Source organism: Chelonia mydas, chromosome 7 (genome assembly GCF_015237465.2).
Source record: "Chelonia mydas isolate rCheMyd1 chromosome 7, rCheMyd1.pri.v2, whole genome shotgun sequence".
Lineage (NCBI taxonomy): Eukaryota > Metazoa > Chordata > Testudines > Cheloniidae > Chelonia > Chelonia mydas.
This window is the reverse complement of record NC_057853.1, coordinates 8,675,831-8,701,948: the sequence shown is the minus strand read 5'-3', so window position 1 is coordinate 8,701,948 and position 26,118 is coordinate 8,675,831. Positions and strand designations below refer to the sequence as shown.

The 26,118-nt window shown below is 43.9% G+C and overlaps 1 protein-coding gene across 6 annotated transcripts in view; it reads left to right on the top strand.

Annotated features, from left to right (window-relative positions):
- TAFA4 (TAFA chemokine like family member 4) overlaps positions 1–26,118 on the top strand; it is a 109,289-nt gene that overhangs the window by 8,282 nt on the left and 74,889 nt on the right. For 3 of the 6 annotated variants that reach the window (XM_043551859.1, XM_043551857.1, XM_043551862.1), the window contains exons 2-3: positions 11,035–11,129; positions 12,271–12,509. The exons of 2 other annotated variants lie outside the window; for them this stretch is intronic. The gene's annotated coding sequence lies outside the window, so the exon portion shown is untranslated. The remainder of the gene's footprint in view (positions 1–11,034; positions 11,130–12,270; positions 12,510–26,118) is intronic. One more of the 6 variants, XM_043551860.1, reaches the window with a different exon arrangement.

Genomic DNA, 26,118 nt, shown 5'->3' with positions numbered 1-26,118 from the left:
TTTGCTTGGTTCCAGGCTAAAAGGGAAAGAAATGGGAAAAACTGAGTTTTTTAATCTAACATTGACTTTTAGTTTGGTGCTGGATATTTTATTATTTTTGTTTAGTTTTAAATGTTTTAGCATAAATGAATAGGTATTAACATAATCCGAATATCTTCACAAACACCTACTTTAAAAAATCTGCAGTGAGTCTACTATTTAGGAGAGTCTTACCTGAGAAGGAATCTTCCCCCAATTTCTAGATCTACCTGACACAGATAAATGCAGGGAGGGATGGTTTATTTTATGGAAGGATTAATGGAATGCTCCAACAGAGGAATGGATCGCTATGTTTCAAATAAAGTATGTTTTAAAAATGAATGGCATTCAGCATGTACTCATAAATTAAAAGCACTTCTACCAAAAAAATCTATGTTCGTCTTACTGTGCATGTTGTTAATAGTTCAGGACATTCATTATTTAGATTTAGCAATAAAAAGACCATACAGAAGCTTTGAGCACCTCAAAAATAATTAAACTTATCATAACAATGATAACATGTATATTAACTTCAGCCTGCTTGCAGCATTAGATAATTCAATGGAGATAATTTACCTCAGTCAGCTGATAAATAAATAAACTCCCCTCCCACCCCCACCAACCTGGAAAAATCCCCAGAACATCTCTTTATGTCCATCCTGTGCAGAAGCATACCTGTTCTACCGCCCACCCCAAACCAAAACCCTGAGAAATAACATCAAAGTTATTGTACAAATGTGAGAGCTTATTGCAAATGTAGGGGAAATATTCCTTCCAATGACTTGTTACATGACTTTCAGTTCTTAACAATCTTGCATGGGCTCCAAGCCAACCAATAATGTATCCAGAAATGCCCAAATTCCTGCATATGGTACTCTAAATCAGTTTTTCAGCCCCATTTCATTTGCACTAATCAACCCCCCCCCCATGCATGTATGTAGAGAAACCAATTAAAAGGGCTATACAATTGTTTAGGATTTAAATAGTTAAATTACGGTATAATCCTGCATTCCCCCTAGGTATCCAGTACTCTCAGACTTTAGCAGAGGTTACATATGTATAAGGACAAAAAAATTCTGACCCTGTTTCTGTCTACAGAGCCCGGCAACCAGAATTGGGTTCTGCAGTGGGACTTACTCGCATGAGTAAAGGTGAAATGATCAGGCCCATAATTGCTTCATTTTAAGAAGTTGTATCTAAATTTGAGTATTTCTCAGATAATGTTAATTTATTTGAAAAACTGTAGATCACATTTGTTCTCTAGTCACAATCTATTCTCCAGCTTTCTGTTTGTTGTTTTTGTTGGGAGGATTAAGGGGACCAGCATTTAACCAGTCTCTTTGCAAAAGGCCACGAAAGCCAGAGGAAAATCAATGTTTTTAGCACTAGTAGGCTTTTGAAGTGTGGAAGTTGAACATATTTCCCATTGAATTGGACTTTAGCAGCGAATAAGCTATTAATGTTAAATCTTGCTTAGGACTGTAGCAGATGATGGCAGCTATATGTAATAATTGATTGTTACCAATTTGGTTCTCCTCTTTGCTAAAAACACCATACTAAATAAACCAATTTGTAATGTTGGTGTAAGTACATTTTTATATACAAATAACATGTTCTGTTACAGTTATGTACTGCAGTCTTTTGTTTAAAGTCTTTTTTTTTGCTACACAGAGGGTTAAAGCAAAAGATGTAACAAAAGTTAAATTTTGAATACTTTACTAAAATTGCTGTTTGGTTATGAACAGTAAGGTTTAAGAATAACATTATAAGATGGGGTTTTGAATGGATCTTTCTGTATTTCTAATTGGAGCGCTATCAGTAAAACTGTACCCTCCATATAATACATATGCAATTTGTTTTTAAATGTCAAACCAATTTTTGCTGTTACTTTAAAAAAAAAAAATCACAAGAAAATAATTCTGTTCAAGTTCCCCTTAAATATGACCAAAATGACAATGACATTATTAAGGAGAAGGACCAGACTAGCTGGAGGATATGCATTCGTCACATGAGTTTCACAAATAGATGTTGATTTAGATATTGATAGTAAAGACACGTTCTAGTCATTTTATAGAATTAACAATTGATCAGCTTGTTATGTCCTAGTCCTTCATTACAGCGTGTTTATTCATTATTGTCATTACAAAGCGGAAGTAGCTGAGATCATGATGATTAGCAATGCAAAATCTAAAAGCAGTGAAATCTGTTTTAATATTAAAACTTTTGCACAGATACACCCCTTTGAGTAATGTATTGATTCCTGCATTTCACAACACGACTTAACTTAAACAGTTTTGTCAATTTGCAGTTCACTTACATTTTTCAGAAACTCAGGCCTATGTGTTTTCACAATATCAATGAATCAGGCTTGTAACAATGTAATGTGTAGTGTAAAACATTCTTTTCAAATTATATTAGGTTATGTCTTGGTCTATGTAAATATACATAGATATATACTTACAACTGATACACTTAAATATGCTGGCATAGGCGAATGCAGAGATGGTATTGCAGCAAATATATTCATGATTGTTTGTTTGCTTGTTACTAAATGTATCATTTCTTCTAAATCAGCGGTGACTTAAGCTTGGGCAAATTTCAGAACAAAAATACCCAAAGAAGCTTCTCCTGGTATATTTGACTAATATATTGAAGAAGATAAATAGTTATTTTTAAAATGTATTGCACAGTAGAACTGAACACAAAGGGAAACCATTTTACAAATCTGAAAGTTAAGGTCACCCTGAGATGAAAAGGACACTTACGGTGACTAGAAAACCTCTGCTTCCTGAAGAAATTGAGATTCAAAGTTTACTCTTTTCACAGTTTCTTTTATAAAGCTTTGGGATCCCAAGTGTAAAAGCAGAGTCTGTTTTGATGTTCAGATATCTCAAACTATATAGTACATGGAAAATAAGATTCTATCTTCCAGCCAATGCTATAGATTAGTTTTAGTATCTTAATTTATCTCAGTGTATCAAGCTCTAATGATGCGTTTTATAATACAATATCATACTGTTTTACAATAAAATTGGTAAACATTTAATTTTAAAACTTTTAACCAATACTCCCCCCCCTCCCCATCTCTTCTTTACCTTTCCCAGATAACCCTTCTTGTTCTAAAAATCCAGCACATATTTTAGTCATACACATATCACGGAGCAAATAAGACATAATTCACACTTCTTGTGTGAGTATGGACGTATGCTCAACAGCATTTTATTAGGATTTGTTAATTACACTAATGAATTATTTTCTGTCTGACTCTCTCATCTTAGCTAATATTGCTAACCTGTTTGAGCTGTAGCAAATCAGGACAACATTGATATATATATATCTTTGAAAACTGAATAATGGTAGATCTAGACTCATAATTTTTTTAATTAGGTCATTTATCTTCATCTATGTTTATCAGGGAAAGTACTAAGATGTATTAGCAGTTTTTTAAAATTTTTGTTATATATGTAAACATGTTATAATGTAACCGAGTCGTGTATGGAATATTTCTGATTTCTTCTTTAATTTTCAGCACAACTTTATAGTGGTTTTTTGTGTACTAGAGGAGTTTAATTTGCTGCTTGTTTTGCTGTTTGCAGTGGTATGGCATGTCATTGCTTATACAGTAGTTTAACTTAGGGTGTAATTAATATTTGAGTTCAGACTTTGAGCCTGATCCTGCAGAAACACTGCAATGCTTCTTACTGAGAGTAACAATACCTACCTTTTGTTTAGTGCTTTTCATCAGCAGATCTTGAAGTGGTTCAGTCCTTTAATGTATGTCTCCTCACAATCCCCCTGTGAGGTAGGAAGGTGGTGTTATCCCCCTCTGACCTTTTACAACTGAGGCACGGAGAGGCTAAGTGACTTGCCCAAGGTCACATAAGAAGACTGTGGAAGAGAAAGGGATTGAACCCAGTTCTAGGTTAGCACCTTAACCACTGGACCATCCTTCCTCTCATAGTCCCTTTCTGGTCAATGGGACTGCTCACTGTCGTAAACACAATATGGGTTTCATCCTGTGCCCACTGAAGTCAACAGTAAAACTCCATTGACTTTCATGGTGCAAGTAAGCCTGGTCCTGTTTCTAGGACTGGGTCCATAGCCATTGTGTTATGGATGGTATTTCACTGTACAGAAGCTCATATTCTGCTCTTGGGTAAAATATACTATGAATGTTAATGCTGGCAAAATACAAGGCCAAATTCTGCTGTTACACTTGTGGAATCCCATTGACTTTAACCCATGCACTCAAATCCATTCTCATTTGTTTTAGTAAATAAAAATATGAACAGCTGAAAAATTTAGGAGATATTCTATGTGAGCTCTCAAAAGCCATTTAAAATATGACTTGCAAGATCAACTTAAAAAAAAAAAGACAGAATCCTGCACTCCTTATTTAAGCATAATTCCCATTGTCATCTCTGGGAATGTTACCTGAGTAAGGACTGAATCAGAACATGGGGTTGTATTTCCTATGTGCAGTTGTACGCAAAACAAACCAACCAACCTTCCACATCAGTGAGACTGGATTATATAGTACTGAACTGCTGCGGTTTTTTTACACATGGGAATCTCAAATTTGAAGCCGCCGGCATTTTTTTAGGTTTATATTTACCTTATGTAAATTCCTTCCTACTATATGAATTAAATCTTTATTCAGTAGGGGCCTATTCTAAAGCCCATAGAAATCTAGGGTAAAATTCTGAGGAGAGTAGTAGGCTGACAGGACAAATTATTTACAGCTGGTCGAAATGTTTTTCAATTTTTGATTGGAAAAAGTGCCAATTATTTTTTTTAAATGGGAATCTGCATGAAAACCATGGTCTGACCAGCTCTGCCAATCGTACCCAACATGCTGCCATGCTAAGGTCTCAGTCTTGCAGTTGATTTCATACCTCTGTATTAGTGCAGAGTCCCACTGACATGAATGGGGCTCTGTTTGGGTGCAGGGATCCATCAGTGCTGGCTTTCGTTATGTCAGAGTGGCCATATACTCTCCGGTATCCTGTAAAATTGTCTGCTGTCTGTGGCCTTTGTTCTGGCAATGTCTCTCACTGGAGAGGACCACTGCCCTAGTGAACAATAGCTGGTCTGATCTGTGTTTCTTTGACAGAACTATAGAAGGGAATAAGGGTATATTGCTCAATGTATTTTTCATCTCACTTTTATGTGGCAGCCAGAGAACTTGATTCTGTGGATGCCCTAATGGGAGGAATCCCATATACGGTACAATGCCGTGAACGAGAGAGCATGCTTAAATTGATCTCATCCTTAAATTTATCAAGAAACTCCCAGGTCGTGGTGGTTTTCAAAGATGAAGATCCTATTACCCAGAATAGGATGTAGCTATATATGAAAATTGGGACTAGAGCAGTTTAACTCCTTGTACTTCAGGTCAGTGGGTCACTGTCCCTGTTATAGCATTGTCCAAAAGCAGTGTTGCAGTTCAGTGGTTTTTATCCTCTCCAGAAACTCTATTGCTTCTCTAGAACGAGACCTCAGCTGGCTCCCACTGCTGCTTATCCAGTTGTGCTTGGAATTGTGCTTTGGCTTCTCCTGACACCAGTCTCCCAGCTGCCATGTTTGCAGCAAGTCAAGCCCAGCCAACTGGAAGTGGGGACATCTCAAGGCCAGGCACAGAGGCTCATAATTACAATAGCAAAGGGACCCTAGAGTACCATTCACAAAAAGCCTGAGGTAAGGTGCTAGCACTGGTTTGCCTAGCAGTGGTAACGAACTGCTACTATCGTTGAGTAATAAGTTTAGGGCCAGTGGAGCTATTGGCTGATGGTGGGCAGGAAAAACTTTCTTTTTCAGGAAGTTGAAAAAAATGGTCTCAGCCGATGACAGGGAATATCTCTTCCCTTTCTAGGGAAATACCTGCAGGAGAGGGTATGGGCTGCAGAGAACTATGGGAGGATCCCCTTTTAGTGTTTTCCTAGGGTGCATGGCTTGTTCTCCCCACACCTTATAGGTGGTCATGTCATCAAGGTTTCCTTTGCCTCCATTAAAACCCAGGACCGTCTTTTAAGGTGATTCCTCCAGGATGGAGGAGCTGTGATGCTCCAGTTGGCAGTAAATCTCTGCTAGTGTTTCTGTTGGGCTTGTGTATGAGCAAACAGTCCACGCCTCCTAAATCCCCCTATCTCAGAAAAACATCCCCATATCCTATGGAGTTGGATGCAATTCATCCCAATTACTCTCTGTGGGGTGGGGAGAGAACCCTCTCCCCGAGTATTACTGGCTAGCTATCTAAGTGTAACAGGATGAGTGTTGGCTCAGACTCAGCTTTGATTTTTCTCACTTTTATTGGTTCATCTCAAACTTTAATTTTACTCATTTCATCCACACAAATATTCTGTTTAAACACCAGCCACGTTATGGACTTTGCTACATTCGAAATAACAAAACGGGAGCTGGTGTTCCTAGCTCAGAAGAGGAAAACTGCCAGAAACAAAGAGGTAAATTAGAGCTGATGAAAATTAATTGCAAACCTGTTCAGTCTGGTCTGTCTTATTGTACCATTATTAAATGGTGTTCAGAAGATCTTGGTCGTGTAAAAAAACAAAACAAAAACACGTGCTGACTTGTGAGAATTCAGCAAGCAACAGGCTGGGACTTGAATTTCCTTCAGGTGTTCCCACTTTGATCTTCACTTTCAATTTTTCATATTGTTTTGGGGCCTTATTGTACTGTGAGAAGAGGACCCAGATCTTTGTAAGCTTCATGCTGACAAGTTTCTATTGAATACTCTCCTGAGTAGTCGAGTTGCTTGTGACTGTGTAGAGGGGCTGAGGGGTGTAGTCCTGAAAACAGATGGAGCCCAGGGATCTATGGGGAAAAGAAGCTTCAATCTAAGGGATCCCAAGATCTTTACACTATGTCCACACCCCATTCCTAGGTGTCTCCCTAGAACAGGGGTTTTTCAACCTTTTTCTTTCTGAGGCGCCCTAGACATGCTATAAAATCTCCCAGCCCATCTGTGCCACAACGTCTGGCTTTCTGCATGTAAAAGCCAGGGCTGGCATTAAGGGGTAGCAAGCAGGGCAATCGCCCATGGCCCCAAACCACCAGGGGCACCTAGAAGCTAAGTTTTTCAGGTTTTTGCTTCAGCCCCATGCTGCGGGGCTTCGGCTTTCTGCCCTGGGCCCCAGCGAGTCTAATGCTGGTCCTATTTGGTGGCCCCCCAGGGACCCCTGGATGAGAACCACTGCCCTAGAAGATGTGCTGACATTAGCTGCCCTGACAGGATTGTGCCAACCTACCTGAATGGAGAGAAGACTGCATGGAGCAGAAGTTACTACGTATTTTTCCTAGTAGTATTCACTTTCGCTGGATATTCCATTACCAAGCCAGAGACTTTTCATAATCTTCAAGATTAGCTGTGGAGACCTTGGAGGATCAAAAGAATGTTGACTATTCATGAGACACTGCTACTCAAAGGTATTAAATTGATCAGGGCTCTTGCCAATGGAGAAATAATCAGGAAGATCCTTATGTATTTGAAAGGCAAAATTAAACAGCGCAGAAGTCTGGGTTAGGAAAATGAACATATTTGTTGTGGGTAACCAAAATTAGCTAAGATCATAAACCACATCCGTGTCTCCCAATGTGAACTGCATCTTCTGACATACAGATGCTAGTGAATATTTCATACTTGCATATGCAGGTCCTCACAATGGTGGAATATGCACAGGAGTTAGAGCTGACTTTTCAAAGACGCAGCAAAGTATTTGGCTTATTTCTACCCCCCCTCCCCCTTCCAAAAAACCTCTTTTCGTATAATAGGATTCAATATTGAGATAATGCAGCTCTATTTGACACAAGCAGAATCAGTCTGTTCTCAGGGTCATCTGATACTGTGTACTTTTGATTAGCAAAGTGTGAAGGAGCACGTGCACACACAGTGTTTTATGTATTGAAAATGTTTGCGCTATTATAAACATCACAGTCCTCTGCTGAGCCTCTTTCAGTGATCTTGAGGTAGCTTCTCCCTTTGATTCATGCCATTGGTGCATCACATTGTCGGAGTATGTCAGGGTGCATCACGTTGTCAGGGAGGGGTTTGATTTTTTTCAGAAGGCTTAAAAGAACAGTCCTTGCAGTAATGTGGAAAAGGAGACTTTGTATGTCCAGAGACAGATTAAAATAGAAGCTTTGTGCTGCGGTGTACAGTGACTTACAGAGGTCTGTTGACTTTGAGACTAACCTTCTAGTGAAGAAAAGGCAACAAGAAACAAGGGCATAAAACAGAAAGCAAGCTGCATGGGCGTTGCATACAACCTCCATTGGAAGGGAGTGGATTAGAGAGTCCTCTGACCAATTTATGAGCAGCATTTGGGAGTTTGACAACTAAGCACCTGACAGTTGTTTGGGTGGCAAGCGAATCGTTAAGGAGTGGGAGATATGGGAAATCTACAGGTGTGAACTCATGCCAACGGCATATCAGAGAAGGCTGAGGACCGTTCTGAACTAAACGCTTCCCCTCCATTTTTGAATGCAGTGACACCCTCTGCTGAGTGAAGATTTCATTATCTGCAGGCTGTCTTCTTACTAATCTTGGCCAAGAAGTGTGTCATTTGTAAGGGGATGCTTTCATTTGGAAAGGCGGGGGGGAAATCTATATAAACTATTTTCCTCATTGCTTTTTGCATCAATATTGTTTTGCATTTAGTTAGTAGCCACTAGTAAACTAAAAGACCCTAACAAATTTCCGCTGTGGTCCCTGAGACGTGGTGCATTTCTAATAAGAGTATGTTTTCATTAAATAGTCCTGTTACATTTCTTGCTAATGGCCCATTCTCCATTGTATGTCTGCTCTGCATATTACAATGCTATGGAAGTACGGCATGCTATAAACCTAGAATTTGAATCAGTGACAAACTCAAAATGCCTTTTAAAAAATGTCTCCCATGGAACTTGTACAGTGAAGGAAATTCAGATGGGAGCAGTTAAAGTGAGTGGGTTTCACTTTTGTGTTCCAGCTCATCAATCATTAAAGAGATGCTGGCAGGTCAAATGGGCCTAAAACTGATTGATTGATTTATGAGAAGAATCCATTTTTTTTTTGAAGAGTCTAAATCTCCAAAGCTAAATTAAAAACAACAACAAACATCCATACATTAGGGTCCTAACTAGGGAGTGATTAATTAACTCAAACCCGCACCTGTCCATTAAATCATCTAGTCTGACCAGTTTTTCACAGAACATTAAATTTCTGTTTGAGCCCAGTAATGTGTCTGAGTAACACATGCCTTCCAGAAGGGCATCTTTCTGTGTTTGGAGAAAGGTGTTTTTTGTTGGTGTCCCTAGCCTCTGTTTGCCAGAAGCTGGGAATGGGCAACAGGAGGGATCACTTGATGATTACCTGTTCTGTTCATTCCCTCTGGGGCACCTGGCATTGGCCACTGTGGGAAGACAGGGATACTGGGCTAGATGGACCTTTGGTCTGACCAGTATGGCTGTTCTTATGAGAACCTCCAAACCACAACCTCAGCTAGACGCACACCCTTTCCCTGTGACCTCCTGCCAAAAGCAGTGCATTGGCTGGCCTGCACCTCCACAGGACCTGGGCTGCCACATGTCTCCCCGGCCCAGAGGCCAAATACCTATTTAGAGATTTGTTCCAGGATGCCGCTGCCTCTCTGGGGAGCTGTGGATAGTGCTGTTACCAGATCTCATTTGCTTATAGATGAACTTCAGGGATATCCAGTGTCTGGGGCTAGATGGGTGTAAGAGCAGGGTGGAAGTGGATGAGGAAGTGGGCAGAGGGTTTTCACAGGATGACTGACGGGGACCAGTTGGGAGAATGATGTCCCATTGGGAAAACTCAGAAGGCTTGAGTACTTAGGGACCGATGGAGGTTTTGTGCCCATTACAAATTCTAGTGTGAACAACTTGTGCTGCTCTGTGTACCTGGCTTAGCACACGTGCGCTGGTTCCCTTGAGTTAGAATAACCCATCAAGTGAGGTGTAAATGACAGCATGGGATTAGGCAGGTTTCTGAAAGAAGAGAGTCGGGGAACGCCTAGATTAAGATTAGGGATGTGAATGGCTTCAGCGGTTTGTTTTAAATTGACGGATAGCCCAGGTAATAGCTAGTCAGCCCAAGCTCTTTGGAAATATTTGTCATTAATCAGAGCTCCTTAATGCAGCTCCCTTGGAAAGGGCTCCAGAAATGCAGTCCCAATTAGAGCAATTGTACTCGCTTTATTAGCTCCTTCATCATGGGCACTACTGCAAACAAGCAAGAGTAGGGATGGGAGAGCGAGATCCTGCTGGTTCAGTGCTAATTCCGGAGGCTGAGGCAGGAGGACCGTGCTACTGGAAATCAGAGGTGAAGTGAACTGTGGCGGGGAAGCAGAGTCACTCTGGATTACAGGCCTGAGGCAGTGGTCTCATTGCACTGGCAGGTGGAGGGGGACTTGCACAAGCTCCTCGTTAACAGAGCCAGGCATCTGGGCCCAACAAGAGAATCTCTCTGCTTTTATTTTATTTTATTTTTTTTAAAAAAACCACCCCAAAGGTAAATTTCTATCCTTTTCTCTTGTGAAGAGAGAAACCCATGCAGCTTGATTGCTAGGGCTGAAAGGAGCAAGAAGCTGGGCTCTGCTGCTCCAGCTGGAGGCTGGGCATTGGGGCCTAAAGCTGTGTCTTCCCCTGCTGCCTCAACATGCGCTTGTGTACACGGGATTTTCACTGTACTGTGGCAGTGTCCACATGGGATGTCATTGCGCGGAGTCATGCCCTGGCTTGTCCCGCAGTAACTTGCTGCGTAGTCCAGCCATTAACGTAAAATGAATGAGTGAAGGATCACTCTCGCCTGTTCCTACTGTTTGCAGGAGTGCCCATGGAGTAGGAGCTAAAAAGGCAAGCTGCCAGTGCGCACGATCTCTTCATGCGCCTCGCCGTTCTATTGTTTGTCATAAAGCCCTACCTCCTGGAGGCATGTGGTTGGGTGAAAATCTCAAATTTAATTACAACAACAAAATAAGTTTTTTGTTTTGTTTTTTTAAGTCTTCCTGATGGTGGAGACAAGCTTGAGAACGTGACCCACGTGCAGCCTCAAAACCAGAAAGTGAACAAACAGAGCCCACAATTACATTTTTAAAGTAAGTCACGATTTTTTTAAGGCAGTCACACGATTTTTGAGGGTCTTGACTCATGGTTTTTGAATGCTTAGTGTTGGCAATACTATGTATACCAAAGAATCTTCTTGCTGACTTCCCCCGCGCACCCCCCATCCCTGGGCTGATGCTGTGCGGAGTTGTGATAATGAAATTAGCTATGGGGTGTATATGTTGGGGGAACTTACCCAGGCTCTTTCCAAACTATTAGGCCTGGCTTGGCTTAAAATTTTAGCCCTCTCTGAGCCTGGGATGCATCTGACTGCCACTCACTCAGGGTCTGGTTTCACTCTCAGGGCAGTAATGGGAGCTGGCTCAGACCCTCCGTCTGCTACACCGGGGTGCACCCACCGCAGCTGCAGCTGGAGAAAGTTGCTTTTGCCCCCCCGGTCAACTTAGGATCACATGGGGAATGTGCCGGTGAGACAGTGCTGAGGCCTGACAGGTGGGGTTGGCTCTCTGATGGCTATAGACTCAATTAGCTTCCCCAGTGATGGCTGCAGCCAGCCTCCACATGCCAGTGCCTGCCTGCCCATTCTCAGCAAAGGGCTAGAAAAGCCAATACTGGGAGCAAGCCTGGAGACCCTCCTCGCCACCGGTCCTTCACCAGCTAGTTGAGGCCCCCTTGTTCCACCTGACAGCCAAGACTGGCTAGGGATGACCGCCCACAGTCAGAAGATACTCACCTTCCCCAGAATAGATGACTGTTTCCCTGCTGACTGCCGCAGGGGGCTTGCTTCCCAGCCATCCCACTGATGGCAGGGCACCCACCATGAGGAACAGATGCTAGGTAGGCGAGCTACGTAGAACAGCCTACATGGGATGAGAGGAAAGTGCGGGAAATGAAGGGGAGGGATAGAAGGGTCTAGGAGTTTGCATAGAGGAGGAAGAAGGGGAGGGAGATTTTGTTTTTTATTGGGGAGGAAACTGTATGGAATTTGCAGGGCTCCTTGGGGTGGAGGGGGCGTCTTCTAGGACATGTCCTGAATCTCTCTAGTGGAGGTGGAAAATGGCAATGCTTTTGGCAGGGCAGTGTTGGTGGCTGGCTTGAGGGGATATCCTTAAATCAGTCCCTCACCTTTCCAGTCATGCTGCCATCCTCCATACACCCTATCTGACTTCTCAGCAGCCTGTTGCTCGCCGCTAGGAAACCTGATGAGGCTTCCAGTGACAGAACAGCATGGCATGAACATGATGCAACGATGGCCTTGTCCAATGTTAATTGAAGTCGGTGAGGTCCTGAGCAGGGCACCGAGTCAAGTCCAGTATTCATCCTGAATGCCCAATTGCCGCGTTACATCAGCTGTTCCCATTACCTGTTTGCCCACCCCTCCTTCAGGATTAAAGACAAATCACCTTTTTAAGGTAAGCCATTGGTTTTGAAAGCACCTGTATAATGTTAGACGTTGTTATCCGCTGTGATGCTAGTAATCCATAAATAAGTAAAGATCTGTGAGAACCCTTGTCTGGGTGTATTTTCAGCCTTTTATCTAGGAAAAAGATTGGACAGGATTGGGATAATCTTTTAAATGCAATTATTTATTGATCTCACTTTGACTCATCCCACTAGCAGGAATGCCCTGCTAACCTATTAGCAGTATTTTGCTTTCAGTCAGTGATTATTGAACAATGAGGAGTGGAGTTTAACAACCCCTTTTCAGGAATAGTTGTTGAACTGCAGGATCTGTAGAGGGAGGGAAACATGGGGCTTTCCCCATTTCACAAGGAACAGCTTTTTTAAAAGTGCATTCACTCATCAGAATAAATTTTATGGACATGCTCCCTTAGGTTAGATGAGCAGTTTTTTAGGCCTGGCAGCAGAATGCTTTCCCATTTGGGGGCACTACTGTCCCCCCCAAAAGAACCATTTTAAAGGATTTCTAGACAGAATGCTATTAGGATGCTGAGGGTTGAAGGTATAGCCATTTGACCCCATGCTTCCCTGACTTCTGCATATTACGTTTCTCATGATTATTTAATGTTTGTTTTTGCATAAAGCACCATGTATATCTTTGGCGGTATAAACAAAGAAATAATCCTTGGTTTCTAAGGATAAATTTTCAGCTAGTCCCAAACTGATCTCATTGCAATAGTTGCTCTGCACAGAGATGTGGCTGTACATCTGTTTTGGACCAGGTCCTGCATTCCTTACTTGAAATGTACTCTGGCAAAACTTCCACTGAAGCCAGTGCAGCAAATAGGGTCCTTCATGCATGCAGAGCATGTGGTTGGGTGCCCAGCTGCCCTAGCTGAATGCACTAATTAGCTCAACAGCCATTTTTGCTGGCAGGTGCATGTGCAGAAACGGGTAAGCTGAAAATGTCTGGGATTGCTATAGATTATCGGGACTGGTGCGTTAAGTGGTGCAGTGGGCTGTGAGAAATGAGATGTTCTGTTGCTGGCCATGGTCATGCTAACATGGCTGCCAGAAATGTGTGTCCAGCCTGTAATGACACTTCTGGAAGTTTAGCACTGTATTTCTGAAATGCTTTTCATTACTTTTTTGTAACAATTAGCTAATGAGTCCCATGTGGCGTGATTACCCCTCCGCAGCGGAGACTCTGCCAGTCTGACTCTCTCTTGCTCAGAATGGATGCATGCATTCGACAAGCACATGGTGCGGCGTTTGCACCTCGAACCGTAGCTATTGCTGGGCTTTTCTCTCCTTGCATAAAGTTTTAAGAACTTGGGACAAAATGAGCGGCGGGCCCGGGTTGAGACTCTGCTTGGGGCTGCTGAATGGGGGAGGCAATCAGGCTCAGCCCTGGTCCTGGTCCCAGGGTATGATACAGCAGCCTGTGTGAGAGCCATGCCTGTGGCAAGCACCTCCTTGCCCTGACACCCTCCTCCCCAGAAGTGGGGCTGGTTTTGGGGATAGCACATGTTGGCGATGTGACATCAGAGAGCTTCCTTCCATCAAGAGAATTTTGTTGAACTGTCCAGATCTTGCCACCAGAGAAGCATTAAAAGAGGCCCAAATACACCCAAATCGTGGCCCTGTCTCTGTAACACAGACTTGTTGTACAGTGGCCATTTGCTCAGCCGCTACATTCCAGTTCCATTCCTCTGCATACCCTTGCTGGGGTTTCCATGGGGCCATCTTTCCCCTTCTCTTGGCTTTAGGATTGAGTGCTTGCCCTCCAGCTTATTCACAGCCAGTGACCATCCACATCTTGTTTGTGATGGGCATGGCTGGGAGGAAGCCACTGGAAGACCTTTACTCCTTGAGCCACGGCTAGTCCTAGCAGCCCCCACGCACCCACCGAGGAGGGCTGCATGCAGCTTCCTCTACAGCCCACCACCTTTGCCTTGCAGGGCTGCCCGGAGGATTCAGGGGACCTGGGGGCAATTCAGGCATCAGGGGGGCACTGAAGGACCCCCCTGCCACTGAAAACTCTCGTGAAGGACCCTGCGGGGCCTGGGGCCTGGAGCAAATTGCCCTTCTTGCCCCCCCACCCCCGGGTGGCCTTGCTGCCTTGCATGTCTAGCCGCAGAGCAAGGCAGTGATGTGAGGGGACCTCTACCCCGGGAGCTGCACTGGGACACCAAATGACTGCTGTCTTGAGTCTCTCAGGGCCCACACTTGGATCTGCAAGTGGGATAGTTCACCGAGCTGCCACAAGGCTGCAGGTCAGCCATGCTTTCCTTTAAAGGGAGGGGGAATCTCGCTGGCATTGCTTCCAAACAATGGATATGAACTGGCTCATCCTTTTAAACCTGAGTGATGACTGCAAAAGCTGCTGACTGGGCTACATCATGCCTGTTAGGCAGAGCCCATAGTAGGGGCCAAAGGGGAGCACCAGGAGGCATCCTGCCGGAGGGAAGCAGAATTCCTCTTTTGCGTGCAGAGGGAGCATGCCCATAGGTGCTGGAACTTAGGGTGTGGAGGGTGCTGCCGCAGCCCCTGGCTTGAAGTGGTTTCCATCATATACGGGGTTTACAGTTTGGTTCCATGGCTCTCAGCACCCCCACTATACAAATTGTTCCAGCACCCCTGAGCATGCCTGTATTTCCTTATGCACCCCAGCCCTGCTCTGGGGCTAGTGTGGAGTGGGATGGGGGCCTGCTTCCTTTCTGCCCTCTCTAGGTGTAGGAGAGGAGCAGTCCCTGTGCTTCTCTGAATGCAGGGACTGCGTTTCTGCATGGCCCTTTTGTGGGCCCTACAGCTGGGGAGTGGAGAAGGGTTTCTGAGCCCTTTCCCGCTCTGTAATGGCCAGGTCTCTTGACAGATCTCCTGGGGGAGCTAGGAGCTGTATTTATACTTTAATGGCATGCTTCACTTTTCATTACCCTTAGAGAGTTCGTGTTAATCCTGCCAACTCAGTGTAATTACAGTCTGATTCCCTGGATCCTTCCTGGGATTCCCTGTGGGATAATGTATTCTTGGCTTAGACTCAGCACCTGTCTGGAGGGAAACACGTCTCCCGCTGGATCACCCGCGCCACTTCCTGCGGCAACCTATGTTTCCCTGTAACGCTCCTAGCCAAGCCCTGCTCAGCGCGTGTGATTGGCTGGGAGCACTGCCCAGGAGCGTGAGGCTGCAGAATAGCTTTGCTTGGCTCTCTGCAAGTGGGGGGAAAAAAATCTCCCTGGTAAATGTCAATGAAAGACTTGAAAGCTTGGACTCTGAGAGATTCTCTGCCTTTGGTGTTTGCATAGGGAAGCTCTGATTTCTGGCTCTGTAGCCTTCCCAGTGGAGCAGCGTTATCTGCATTACCTCTCAGGTAGGATGATGATGAATAATAAATAACGCTATATGAAGGAGGAGCCCTATTCTGACTCCCATCCTCACACTGAATTGCACTTTATTGTATGAGTCGTGCTGTTGATCTTCATGGGATGACTCATGGAGTGAAGGCTATTCCACGAGATCTGAGGTGGAAATTTTAAAATTTTTCTACCTGGCTTGAGAAATTTGGCTGTTTGTGGATCTTTGCAGGGAAAAGGGGGATGGAATCCTCTTCATCTGGCTGCAGAGTGGCTCCTCCAGGTCTAATGTGGTCATGCTGCAAGGGATGGTGGCTGATGCATTTATACAGTGGTAGACCCTCAAGCCCCAACCTTTATCTGCTCCAGTGCCTTGCATGACCACACACAGGTGCAGCACCCACGGAGCAAGGGAACACACAGGGCATGTGTGTGCCTAGCACAGACACCCCTGCTCCAAAAAATAAATCTTGCTCTGCTCCTGCAGGTGAAACCTCGTTGGCCCTCTGCACCATTGGATAGAGGGGGAAAAGGATTTCTCCCCATGCAAATCCATGATTCTATAATGTTTTTGACAGGCTGTAACTTCCGATTGATGCCTTGCTGAGTAGCTGGACAGTCACTATAATATCCATATTGCTTGGTTTGCCTAAATCCATGATTTACAAGCTGGAAGAGGTAGGTTTTTGACCTTATGGATGACGATGTGGTGTTCAGAGTTTGTTTAGGGATCATACTTTAGTTAGAAGGCCTTCTGTTGCATCCATCATACGGAGAGACTAAGCTCTTAGAGCGAGCAATAGTAATTTCTTAATGATGTGTACGCAGAAAACACGTACCTGCTCAACTGTTACTAGGCCAGTTCCAACAGCCACACAACTTTTGAGTCCCAGCCTCACTCTTTAGCCCCGGATTCTGTCTCTGCATTCCACTTCTGCAATTTTAAAGCAATGAGAACAGCGCCATGTTTCCCAAAGGACTGCACAGATATTAGCTGGTCCTTACAATACTGCTGTGAGGTTGGTAAGTAGTATTATCCCCCGTTTTCAGTTGGGGAGGCTTTGGCAGAGGGTAAAAATCATTTTCATCTTTGGGGCCCTCCATTTGTGGGTGCCCAACTTGAGACTGCATGGGCCTGATTTCTAGTGGTACGGAGCATCCCACAACTCCCATTTGTTTAAACTGCAGTGCATCAGGCTAGCGCGTTTGAAAATCAGGCCCCAAATGACAAGACTGAGGCCAAAATTTTCATAAGTACACAAGTGACTTGACCCAAGGCTATGCCAGGAGCTGTCAGTAGAGATGGGATTAAAAACTCCAAGGTTTCCCAGGCTCACGTCCAGTCCCCTTGGCTTCATTGCCCCTAGTGACATTCATAGCACAGAAATGACCCCTACTAAGAGCCCTGTTGTGGTGTTTAGTCACTGGCTCACGTTGGGAGTGGCGTGGAATTGCACCAATCGTACGGGCCGCTAAGTGGCACAGTCCAATCCTGAGTGGCCTGATATGTTGCAGGACCCTCAAGATGGTGCGGCCTGTTTCCTTGAGCGCCCCCACGCTCTGTGTAGCTGGGAGCTGTGATTTGTGAGTGGCCCTTGTGTGGGGTGTGCAATATGTGAAAGACTTTTCACCCTCCTCCCCATTCCACAAGGGCCATACTGGTCATAAGTGCTTTCTAATATATGCAACACTCGTAAAATGAGCTGATTCAGTCACTCAGTTAACTTGGATTAAATACACTACCCTGGCTTGATAGGAGCCATTTTGGTCTGCCATGTTGTAATCCAGATGTCTCGTTTTTCCTGCTAGACTTGTGCAGTAATCTGAATCTTCAGGAAATTTTTCTCTGAATGCATTTCCAGGCACTCAGCAACTTCTTTGCCTTGGTGTGGGGAAGAGAGAAGTCATCCCTGTGCCCTTTGCTCCTTCTCTTAACCCCTCTGTGGGCCTGTGTAGCGCCATTCCAGCTGAGATGTGCACAGAACCCCTTTCACATGTGTTAGAATTGCTCCTTCATCATCTTCCAGAAGGAGTGCACGCTGAATAACACAAAGCAGCCTCCTATCTCCCAGGGCTGTAGCACGCCCAGCCCCCTGCTAATTTGTTCTGTCTCCATAAAAGCAACTAGAATACTCCACAGACTGCTGCTGCCACTGTTGTTTCGCTGGGCATGGTACCTTTATAGCATCACTGGTCCCGTTCATTGCACAGGACTGCCTGAGGAGTAAAGTCCTACTCAGCGTGAGTAAGGGTGACACCAGGAGCTGGCCATGCATCAGCCTTGAGTATAGGTCTTTGTTATAAAACTCTTGAATGAGTGGGTCTATAGGGTAAACACTAGCAGACCTTTCTCTGTAGCCGTGCTAATGGTACCAGGAGTTGTTTAACTGTATTAGCTGTTTCCTTGCCTGCCCTTGGGGGCATCTTTCTGTCTTCAGAGGCTGATGCTGTATTGGTCTATGTTGGGGCTGGGTGCTCGGCAAAAAGGAGACGGAGGCACCCCGGATGCAGGGTATTTACTCTGTATTCTAGGCACACAGTGTTGATGCTCCTGCTCTGCTCTCTACACCTACCAGGATTGCACCCTGGAGACAATGGGGCAAAAAGGGGATTGATTAGAGCCAAGCATCCCTGTGCTTGATTTTTGGCTCCCCAACATGAATTCACAGAGACCATTTCCCACCTAACAAATAACTTGCTCTGTTGCAGAACTAACTACAGACACATACCGGAGGTAGCTGGTAGCGACTAGGAGGGGATTATGGCTGCTCAGGTGTCTATCACCCACTCCCCCTCCCTTAATCTTGAGAATGAAGAGAGTCTTCCTGAGAGAGAACATCACATGTCAATGAAGACAAGAGCAGGTGTTTCCACACAAGTATATGGTATGAGATAACACAGCAGTTCTCAAACTGTGGGTCGTGACCCTGTTTTAATGGGGTCACCAGGACTGGCGTTAGACTTGCTGGGGCCCAAAGCTGAAGCCTGAAGTCCCACCACCTGCAGCCGAAGCCCAAGGGCTTCAGCCCTGGATGGCGGAGGGTCAGAATACAGCTTCCCGCACCTGGGGCTGAAGCCTTTTGGCTTAGGCCCCCACAACCGGGGTGGCAGGGCAGACAGGCTCAGGCTTCAGTCCGCCCTCCTGGGGTCATGTAGTAATTTTTGTTGTCAAAGGGGGTTGTGGTGAAATGAAGTTTGAGATGCCCTGAGATGGCGCATATTCTGTGTGAACAGCCCGGATGCCACAGGGATGGACACTTCAGGGCTCTGTATAGATAATCCCATATTCTATGTGTAGCGTGCACTGATGGGCTGAATGGCTTTATTTTACTTAGGTCTCGTCAGTATTGTCTTGTTTGTTCCCCCAATCGTCGTTAAACGGGGCTTTGAAATATTCCAGTGGAAAGGGCTGACTAGCTGTGACAGGTTGAAAGGCTGCCAGCAGAGAGTGGAATCTGACGTCATTAAAAAGCACTTTGAGAGGGTTTGTTTTGCTTAGAGGTTTTAAAAATTGCTAGTAAAGCCTGTTGTGTTCCTGCAGAAGTCTGAAAGGTGCTGGGAACTGTCTGCAATCTCTTTGTAACTGAATTTTAGGCCGTGTGCCTAGTTTTGTGTGTGTTAATGTTAACAGAACATTTGTAGCTTCTATTACCTCACTGTCTGAAGAGCTTTCTTACTTCAGTTAGATGTAAGTTAGGCAGTTGGAAATGATAAGGCCTGACTTTCCTCTTCTGTACTCTGGTGTAAATAAGGGGCAGCTGTACTGAAGTCAATAGTTACCTGGTGTAAAATGAGAAGAGGATCAGGCTCATTGTATGAAGGGTACGGTGCTCTTTTTGTCCTCTTGCACACACAATCTCCAAATCATCTCAGTATTTATTAAAGGCACAACCCTGCCAGCCTCACTCATGCGGGGTCGTGTCTTATTACACAGGACCTCTCATGTAGTAAGATACTACTCAGTGAGAGTCCGATTGGCAGAATCTGGCCCTTAAAGGGCTTGCCTTTTACAGTGACGGGGTATTGGGGGAATGTCTTGGAGTTCAACTAAGGAGACGTTACCCGAAGCAGAGTCATTTCCGTTTTCCTTTAAAGAGTATTATAGCACCATCTGCAAGGGACTTAGGGGTCATGGTAGCAAACCAATTCAACACGCGCTCCTAGAGCGATGCTGTAGCTAAGAGGACTTGCGCAGTCATTGGACGGATGAGATGAGGAATATCACGTAGGAATAGGAAGGTGGTATTACTTCCGTATAATGCATTAGTGACCCACTTACTGGAATGCTGTGTCCAGTTCTGGAGTCCGCCCTTCAGAAAGGATGTTGGAAAGGTTGCAGAAAAGAGGTACAAGTGTGGAAAACCTGCCTGACCGGGAGAGACTAAAGTTGGTGAAAGAGAAGTTTAAGCAGTGACTTGATTCCCATCTGTAAGTACTGACATGGAGGGAAAGATTTCTGGTAGGGGAGGGCTCTTTAATCTTTCAGAACAGGGCGTAATGAGATCCACTGGGTGGAAGTTGAGGCTGGACAAATTGAGCATAGAAAAGGTGCAGATTTTTCATAATGAGGTTAATTAACCACAGGAACGACTTATCGAAGGATGTGGTGAATTCTCCTTCACTTCAAGTCTTTAAATCAATAATTATAATAGACTACCTAGCTCTCATCTAGCGTCGTATGGCTGTCTTTCTAAATGCTGTGCTCTAGCTCTAAGAGAAGTTACGGGCCTGATGCAGGAATCGCCAGGTGAGGCTGGATGTTCTGCAGGAAGTCAGACTAGACTAGACGGCACCTTCTGGCCTTAAAAAAAAAAAAAAAAAAAATCTATGAAATGTGGTTGGGATGGCTACAGGGGGCTAGATTGTGTCACAAGAACATGGCCCCTAGGAAAGGTCGACATGTTGCTTTTCTACTCCAGGAGCATAACAAGGAAAGAATTGTGGCTCATGGAGCCACAGTCCCCCTGCCTGTTTCACCCTTGCTCCCGGGTGGAAGGTAGTAACAGGGCTGGATTTAGGGCCAGGCAACCCAGGTGACTGCTTGGGGGCACCAGGCTTGGGGTGCTCTTTTAGTTGTTAGCAACAAAAGGGAAAAGAGAACTTTTTGAAGTAAAATGTTTCAGGTATTATGTATGTGGGTTCATTTTTCACTAACCTCCTAGAATGTCCTGGACCTTTCTAGAATCTCATGGAACCTTCCAGACTTTCTTAAACTTAAAAAGCTTCTATAGAGGAAACAATTTTTTTTATTTGCTTGTATATGTCATGCATAAATACATTTGCATGGTAGGATCTGTATCATCTTAAATGACTGGGATAAATCATGCATACAAATTGTTTCTCAACATCATGAAATGGGCTACAAATGCAATAAAAAAATAAGGTATTCAAAAGTTTAACAAATGGAGGGGAGGGGCATCAAAGACGCTCCTTGCCTGCGGCACCATTTGGTCTAGGGCCAGCTCAGGGTGGTAAGTACTTCTCTAGTCGCCTATATTAGCTGCAAATCATGACCCCTTTGCCATGCGCGGCCTCAGCTCTGCCTACCCTCTCTTCACCTGCTCCCCAGGCTCGTGCTATGGGGGGCAAGGAGTAGGAGCTGTTCACCGCCTACATAGCCAAGTCCAAGAGGATAAGGGACAAGGGTCTTGATCCCTTTTCTGCCACTGCACAAGTATGCAGGCCAAGGTCTTGGGCAGAGTCTTCAGAGACAGCCAGCTATGCAAGAAGGCCTGCAGGTAGGCGGGTCACTTGTCCGGTTTTAAACTGGGCAGACCTCCTTTTGGATGGTTTGTCTCCTGTCCAGTACTGAAACAAAATGGAACGTGACGTTCCGCCCCCGCTGGTGTGACCTTACATCACCATGCATGCGAGGACACACTGGTGGTGGTGGGGCATACCATTCCTGGGAATATGTGAGTGGCCTCCCTGTACTTCAGGATTGAATTGACAGAGTGGATCTTACTTGTGGCAGAGAAACGGTGCTAACAACATTTCTTTGGTGCGGGGGTGGGGGAAGGGGAAAGGACGGTGGAGGATGACTGGAGGAGTCTGACACCAGCACATTAATATGATTAATGACAAAACTTAATTTGCACGGATGGCTCATTCGAACACAAAGGAGAACTCTCAAATGAGAGGCTTTGCAGCAAGCAGGAGACATTGAGGGGATTTCTCCAAGGGAGAGGCTGGTTCTGAGTTAGAACAATAAGGAGTGAGGTTTCAGAAGGAGCAGTTGCTGCGTATTCTATAGATGAGAGTTAATGAGATTTTTTTTTCCAGTAATGTCGAAAGTTGGAACGGTTTAATATCGCTTTGCTAAATTATGTGTACACAGTCCAGGGCACTGCCTTATTTCACATCAGCCTGGGACAACTTTTTTTTACTATAAAATTGCAATGAATTCCATTTAGGCCGTTTCCAATATCTTAAAACAGAACTGTAATTACAGCGAATGGAAGAGTCAAGTGGCTTTGCTGGCATGGCATTCTTTGGAAATATGTTTCTAGCCCACTAGGGGGCACCCATGTCCTACTAAAGGAAGGCTGAGCATTGTGAAGTATCTGCAAAGTATTTTCAGACTGGTTTTTTTTTTAACCTGCTCTTACCCTTTTAATCTGAACTTCGCCTCAGGATGGTTTGAAAGAGAAGTGATCGTATTATCTGTTGCCTTAAAAAAAACTTGGTTTGCTACACATTAAAAGGAAATAACGCCTATGTGGATGGCATTAAACAATTGCAGACGTGTCTGACCAAATGATCTTAAATACAGTGAGAGAAGAATAGATTGCACTCCCCCATTGTATGAGTTTTGATTTATTTCAGAAATAAATGCTACATGTTAGTTTATTTCTCTTCACAGCAAAATGTTGTCAGCCACACAGGCATAGCTCTTATGTATGAGGACCTTCCCCCCATGCAAGGTGCTGCATTCCCTCAGTTCCCATTGACTCCACAAGGAGGTGCTCTGCACCATTCATGATCAACTATGAAATACCTGGCTCTTATATAGATGCTTTTCATCAGTAGATGGCAAAGGGATTTACAAAGGAGGTCAGTGTTCATATCCACATTTTACCTCCTTATCCTCCATTTTAGATGGAGAAGTGGAGACACAAAGGGGTGAGATGTAATGTCTGAGATAGCCAGCAGGTTAATAGCAGAGCTGGGAATAGAACCCAGGGTTTGGGACTCCTAGTGCAAAGTGTGGTAGCCACTAGACAAAATAGCCTGTCATTAGAGTCATAAGGAATGCTTGCTGCATTTAAAATCAGTTCACTGAATCAGGTGGTTTTAACTGGTGGAAACATTTCCTGAAGAATAAATTAGGTTTGGGATCATTTTGAGAATTGCATCTTTGACACTCCGTTTAGATTACATGAAGAATTAGAGATGAGGGACAAAGTCCAATTAAATAACCTGGACTAATTAAAACAAACACACACAATTTTCTCCAGTAAAGATAATTAGGCCTTTGGAGATTAATAGCTAAATATCCACTACTGGTCACATTTGTTTAGTTCTAGAAATGGGCGGTCTCTCTTTAGGACAATTTGGACGTTTTGTTTTATCACTTTTTAATGTCATGCCAGATGTTTTCCAATCAAACCTTAGCACTGAGCATGGATGGTTTTGAAATGTGTGGCCTGTAAAACTTGGACCTTAATCTCTTTCCCCGCCCCCTCCACTAACAAATTGCATATGTTGATAGCTACCCCCCATTATGCTTCATTTACTAAAATGTAATGGTTCAAAATGGTTAAATAAAGACCTTCAGTAGTTTAAGGAATTTCTCAGCTCTCATGCTGACAAATCTCCTTGTACAATATATGGCATGTGAATTTATTTCATTTATGCAAATTATTTTACAGAAGAAGAGCCTCTTAAGAGATGGGCCATCTGTCTCTGTCTCTGTCTCTCCCTTCCCTCTCCCCCCCCCCCCTTTTTTTTTTTTTTTTTAAAAATTGAGGACATATTGGGTACATTTCAAATTAAGGTCCTATTTATAAATTCTTGGACACCCTTATCTTCTTTTAATAGCTCATTATAAAGGATGTTATAAAATGCACTGGTAATAACCTCTTCACAGATGTTAAAACTAGCTATAAAAAGATACTTTATAACATGCAACTATTGTCAGGAAAAAAGCCCACTTTTTTTTTTGTACTTCTATTTAGTTATCTGCCCCCCATCACCATTAGTGTCTCAGCATCTCACAATCTTCTAATGTATTTATCCTTACAACCTCCCACTGCGAAGCAGGGCAGTGTTTTGCAGTTAGGGAATTGAGGCACAGAGGGGCTAAGTGACTTGCCAGAGTCTGTAGGGGAGCCGGGACTTGACCCATCTTATTCAGCCTTTGCTCATGCTGGTAAGCTTTTACTCGTGTGAACAGTCCCATTGGCTTCAGTGGAACTACTCATGTAAGTAAGTGCTCACCTGCATGAATAATGGTTGCATAATCTGTTTCAATGTCATAAATGGAAGCTTAATATAGGAATTAGATAAGTTCATGGAAGATAGGTCCATCAATGGCTATTAGCCAAGATGGTAAAGGATACAAACCCATGCTCTGGTGTCCCTAAGCCTCTGACTGCCAAATGCTGGGAATGGGCAACGGGATGGATCAGTTGATGATTGCCCTGTTCTGTTCATTCCCTCTAAAGCATCTGGCATTGGCCACTGTCCGAGGACGGGATACTGAGCTAGATGGACCTTTGGTCTCACCCAGTATGGCCTTTCTTGTGTTCTTAAGTATTTATTAACATGACAATAACATATGTGGAAGTAAAAACCTTACGTTCTATGAAAGAACAGTTAAATTGCTGTCAATGTGCATCTAAGAAAACAGGTTGCTTGATTCAGATTCAGTTAATGGATGGATGGAACACTTACTCTGTACAACAAACCACCTTCATTTCACTGGTAGGCTAAAAAAGAATGAATTGTTAGACACCTGTTGTCTTGTACCATGTTGTTCAGGACAGGGAGTTGTCACTGGGTTCTGTAGTACTATTATAGAGCATGAGGAGACGGAGGTTAAATGGACTTTGCATTTTCCATGTAACATGAGAGAGCTTTACAGTCTCCCCATTAAGTTAGGTTTTGAAATTGGGTTAATGAATAAGGGCATGATCTTACATTACTTATGCATCTGAAAACCCCATTGAAAGGGTGCTCAGGGGTGGCAGAACTGGGGTCCCTAGAGAGCCCTTCAGAGTTACTGCAAACCCTGACTTATGCAAGTATATCAGGGTCCCTGTTATTATGGGGCCAATCCTGCAAATTTCAGAGTGCCACCTACTGGTACTGAGCACCCACAATGCCCATGGGCCGGTTATTGCGAAGCACATCTCCAGCGAAGTAAAGGATCTGGCCCATTGAGGCCAGTTGCCATTAAGCAGCTCGCTACCTTCCAGGATCAGGCTCTGAGCCTGTAACTGGCCAATGAGAGTATCGTTACCTGCCCCTGGCACTGGGGACTGGCTGCATTAGAAATCCAGACTTCCCCAGGAGAGATCTTGACTCGGAAGGTCAGGAGTAATTGTATTGTTTGTGCAATCTGTAAACAAGTAATTGTTCTGCTGCTGAAAGCATTGCCACACCCGCTGGGTGATGCAAGAACCAGCATTAAAATCGGCCAAGGGGAACGTTACTTATATGGAAAACAGGCACAAAACCCAGTTTCAGGACTAAAATCTTGGGATTTCTTTTAACATAATCAGGTGAGGATTTTTTTTTCTATTTTCTTTCTCTTATTGACATGAAGCAGCTAGTCGCAGCCCCATGACTGGATTGTGGCAATCCCGTCCCCACAAACAACCCCATTCTTTCAAGAAGTTTTGCATTAGCATGGGGAAGCCTTGAATTATGCTAGTGGCAGTGTCATCAGTCTTTCTCTCTCTGTCTAGTGACTGCAAATTGGAATAACCCATACTTTGTTTTTCTTTAATCAGTAAACACACAGAGCAGGTTACAATAACATTCTCTTTGCTTCTAGACAAACCTTCAGGATATATAAATTAGTATATTTGAGTAGGAAACAGGTATGACCTAAAAACTTAGTAGTATAGTATGGTATTGATTTGTGAAAGGGCAATGTAAAAATATATCTGTCTAATTTGAAATGGACAAACATGTATCGGACACAAAACACGTCAGTCATTCTCTCTTGTATTTAAAAAAATCCTAGGATTTTTTTAAAATAAAACTGAAGTTTTTTTCTTTACTCATATTTATAGAAGAAATTATTAATAAAGACAATAGA